This window comes from Limanda limanda, chromosome 10 (assembly GCF_963576545.1).
Source record: "Limanda limanda chromosome 10, fLimLim1.1, whole genome shotgun sequence".
NCBI lineage: Eukaryota > Metazoa > Chordata > Actinopteri > Pleuronectiformes > Pleuronectidae > Limanda > Limanda limanda.
This window is the reverse complement of record NC_083645.1, coordinates 3,359,682-3,364,523: the sequence shown is the minus strand read 5'-3', so window position 1 is coordinate 3,364,523 and position 4,842 is coordinate 3,359,682. Positions and strand designations below refer to the sequence as shown.

Sequence of the window (4,842 nt, the reverse complement as noted above, 5' to 3'; positions counted from 1 at the left end):
CTGTTTCCATGATGTTACCTCGGCGTTCGCCAGTGACAATAAGCTGGGTCTATCGGCGTTTGCGGACCTTAAGGGGGATATGGAGAACAAAGGAGAGAGCCGCGGGGGGGCTCGCTCCGCCGCGCGGACCGATCGCGACGTGTGATCTAATTAGCATATGAATCCTTCCAGACCCTTGAAACTAATGTCACTCGTGATTGGTTGGTAGAAGTGTTGCTATTGGTCACCTTATGGGTCATTGCAGTGCACACGTGGGGTCACAGCATTCCGCACGTGGGGTAAGCCCCTCCCACACAATATTAATAATAAAAATGTATATATTAATATTTATTATTATTTATTAGTAAGCCTTTACCAAAAGCACTGCAGTTAATTAAAACTAAACATTCATGTGATGCTTGATGTTATAGGTGAACATATTGTACAGGGAATAAATGTGAACAAGGTATATGTGGAGTCAAAGCTTTATTTACATACAGCAAATATATTGTACAAAAACTCAGGTGAGGCTTGAAATGTTTCTCTGCAGCCTCTGGGTCATGACTTCTTTGTGGGACTCTGTCTGAATCTTCTCCAGTGTGTAGACGTCTGTGGTGTGTAGCTGTGAGATCAGTGTAGCTTCCAGTCTTATATGAAGTGTGGGACACAGGTCGGTGCGCTCCTGGCTGTGGAAGGATGGATCCATGTCATCTGTCCCGCTTCAATCAGCTATAAACACATTCAGTAAAATTAGCACAGTTCAATGACAACATACACCTTTACATGTAACTGGAAAATTATTTAATGAATATAACCTTACCCTCTTTCTTCTCCGACAACTCCTCAATGCTGATGTAAGGTCTGGTCGGATCATACTGGCTCATAGTGTGTCTTACTACGTCATGGACAGGCAGCTGGAAAACAACACATGTAACATGACTTTATTATTAATAAACGGAAATAGCCGCGCTGCATCACCGTTGGAAGATCCACAGCAAAAAAACACCAAAACAATTCATAAACAGTTACTAACATTCAATGGCTTAATTTTCTGCACTTTAAATCCGGACTTTCAGCGTCTCAGCCTAACTCCTCTTTGTGTGTGTGTGTGTGTGTGTGTGTGTGTGTGGGGGGGGGGGGGGGGGGGGGGGGCTGAGGCTGTGAAAACATACAGAAAAGAACGAGAACAAACTGTTACATCTAAGTAATTCATACATATTTACACATGCACTAGATCTGCTCCAGCACTCGATGCTGTATTCGTATTTTAGCAACTTTCTCGCTATCCCAAAGTGGCGGACATGCTTTTCAGATGTACCAGTTAGCTTCGTAGTTAGCATGGCGGCTCCGTTTAGCTCTCACCGTAACTCAGGGACTGTGCATCCGTCTTCTCCGCCTCGACATGTCCACACCGGGCCCGCGGCTCTGCTTCCCACGCACTCATCTTCTCCTCCAGGGAACAGCGTCGCGTCGACTTCAGCAAGTTATTTACCCCGAAAACAGAGTCACTCGTACGGAACAAGCTAATCACGAGCCGGAGTTACATGTCTGCGGGACACTCGACGCTGCTGCACGGCGTTTACGAGGCTGTGATTGGACAAGTCCATCAGCTGATGACGCGAGCGGGTGACGTGAGGTTTTCACAGTTTCCCTATCTTAAAGCAGCGGTTACTTCATATGGGATGAGTATGTGACTGAGGCCCAGTTTATTTTTTCTGGTGCTTAGTAAATGTACACACATGATTCACGCTGTTCTGTGTTCGTAACCTTATAGTTGAATGCACTTATTGTAAGTCGCTTTGGATAAAAGTGTTGACGGTTTTAATGGAATACTGAGAAAGTTTAATAACAACAATTAGACAATTTAAGTTCCAATTATGAAGGAATTTCAGCTCTATATTGTGTCTTCTTTATATTTAAAATAATAATCGAACTGAGTGGAGATGTATGTTGTAGCCAAACAGCCGGCTGCTGTGTTCGAAGCAATTTTGAAAGTAGTGGTGAAAAGGTAGAATTTATAATTCATGGAAAACAGTGTGCCATTGACATAAATGTCAATGGCAAATGAATATGATGCCAGTATTTTGGGAGGACAGATATTTTTATGGAAAGCCGGGAGAAGTTTGGAGATTACAGGGCAGACACATAATACCCAGCATCATTTCTTCCTGTTGAGCGGATTGCTGGTAGATGTGTGGTTAACAAATCCTCTGTGCATTTAACCAGCAAAATTGAAAAAGTGACTGTAATCATGCCACTCTGTACAGTGGTTGAGATTCAGGATTGTTTTGGATGACAAAAAAAATTTGAAATAAAGTGCATTGTTTCATTTGACAGCATTGACCTTTGTTCGTGGTATACAATGTAATTCATTATAGCACACTTACTTATTTAAGAACAATTTAAAATTTCAGGTTTTATATATATTTTAAGCCTGGTGTACTCAGCCAGATAGTTTAGTTGGTGCCTCTAAAGGTGTTATCTGCTCTGAGGGAAACTGTCCTGATTTGCAGTTGTGAAGCTCAGAGCATTGTCATTTGCATGTGAAAGCCTCCAGCTAGGCGTAGGAGCAGGGGGGTCAACTCCCAGCATTATCAGACTTGAAACCTGCAGGAAACTTGTAATTCCTGAGTTTCTTTTGTTGCCTGCAGATACGTGTGAAAACCCGTTAACTGAAAAATTTGCCAACAATTTCCACGGCACTTAATGACACAAACGCGTCTTTTCATGCAGTGAGAAGACTTGAATAAATATGCAGAGAGAATCACAGCAGGTTACAAATAATCCTTTGTGGGCTATTCACAAAAAGATTAAGAAAAGAAAATGAAAGCAGGACGAGAACTCAAACTCTGGACAACTTTCAACCTCCTGCTAGTTGCCTTATTTCAAGTTCTACCTACTCATGCTGATAAAAAAGCATTAGCTGTTTCAGATTGTCAGATATGGACGAGAATGTCTGAATCTAAACTGCATTAAAAAGCCCTCTGTAGGGGTTAGCATCTCATTAATCCCTCTTTGATCCAAGCAAAGCTGTGAAGGCTAATATTTTCCATTTATACGAGTCAGACAAAACAGAAAAAATAGACTACAAAATAGAAATAAAATAATAGAAATAAATAGGTGTAAAACATGGTTTAAATTACATTGTTTTGAGTCAAATATAAATGTCGGGGCTTGTAGACACTTGGATGACACCACAGGAGCATATTTTGAATGAAATATTCCTTAGTCCATACACACATGGAAATTGGACAATTATTATCTTGTCTTGCAAGTAGTCTTAGGACTAGTAATTTCTTTTGTAAATGGCCAGTTGATTTGCACAGATAGTGTAGGTGTGCTACCATTATAAATGCTACAAATATTTGTAAGGCCATTAAAAGGTTGCAGCACCTCTGTCAGCATCTTCTCTAACGGGCTGGGGGACATTTGGGGCGTATCAGTTCCTGAGCTACTGACTAACAGCACCACTGTTATATGTTCGCTATATTTAGTTGAGTTTTACAGTGATTCCACTTAAGGGGAAGGTCAGGTAAAGGCCAAGTAATATTTTTCACAGGAAGGAAAACACAGACATGACCTGCCCTGCCGTGCCTCTGATTAACTTACCAACCAATCCAGGTCACAAAGGCACAAATCAGGAGCAGAGAAAGGCAGGTCCTTGTAGATGACCATCAATAGCATTTATTCTAAGTCTTTGCTTGAAAAGGTAGACCTTTTTGTGTTCTCGAATATAATTCACTTAATTCAGTTTGACTGACGTTTGTCTCCTCTTTTAAGGAAATGGCAACAGAAGGCAAATACAAGCAATTGTACCTAGAAATCCGTCACCCAAACTTCAGTGCGGCGACAGGCCCCAGCAGACATCAGATTTCTTGAGGCAGATTCCGACTGACAGTGTAGCAGAGAAGACGAAACAGAGAGGAGCCTCTGAGAACACAAGCTTCTTTAATAAAAAGGATGTAATTAATCTTGAAGAGACAGTGACCGGACTATGGTCTCATAACTCCAGGGTACTTGTTCTGTTCTGCTGAACCTGTTGCTTCCAGGTGAAATGTAATCGAGTGTGGCATCATGGCTTTTGTCATCAGCATTATATGAACTGCTCTTGTCTTCCCTGCAATGACAAGAGAGTCATTTTAGTATGTTTATATTGTTCAGACCTGATCAGGACGTCCTTTAAACATTCTGGAGACACATTTTTTGTTTTGTAAAAAACAGCAATTCAAATTACCATTCAGCAATCATTCTTTTGTCCACTCTCTCCATCCTTCACTCACAAAAACACACACACCCACAACCTTCACAGCATTGTTGTGGAAGATGAATGTGCCATCAGACAGACAAAACCCCCGAGTGGAAAAACTGACTCTTATATATTCTGACATTTATAAAGGAGCCTTCACACTAGTCATGATTTAATCATAGCTACACTCACATACACAGATACACACGAAAACACATGAACACCCTCTGGTATTTAAAAACTGTCAGCATACATACATGGACAGTTCTTTCTTTACATAAACACTCAATTCAGTTTATTTTTGCACATACATGTGCACACACAAACTAATCTAATCTAATCAAATGCAGAGCACATGCACATAAAAAAACGGTCTTGTCAACTTGCGGAGGCTGTGTTCAGACCTGCTTAAGCTCAGTGTGAAAAAAGAAAAGCTGGGTCATTGATTTGAATGACACCAGTCCATTGACACAGTGGGGCTGCCAAGCCTGAGGGCTCCGGCAAAGAACTTCAAGGTCGTCTTGGCAAAAGAGTTGCTTCTTGGCTCAACTTTTTGACAAAATGGAGCATCAGCTGGAGACGTGCTGCTCATGCAAGTGCAAGCATGTTCCATTTCA

General features: G+C 41.4%; 1 long non-coding RNA gene across 1 annotated transcript; it reads right to left on the bottom strand.

Annotated features, from left to right (window-relative positions):
- Positions 1-437: 437 nt before the first annotated feature.
- Positions 438-1,086, bottom strand: LOC133011678 (uncharacterized). The gene is made up of 3 exons (XR_009680762.1): positions 1,013-1,086; positions 800-893; positions 438-708 (listed from the first exon to the last, which is right to left on the bottom strand). It is a non-coding gene; the product is annotated as an uncharacterized LOC133011678 (long non-coding RNA).
- Between the last annotated feature and the right edge of the window lie 3,756 nt (positions 1,087-4,842).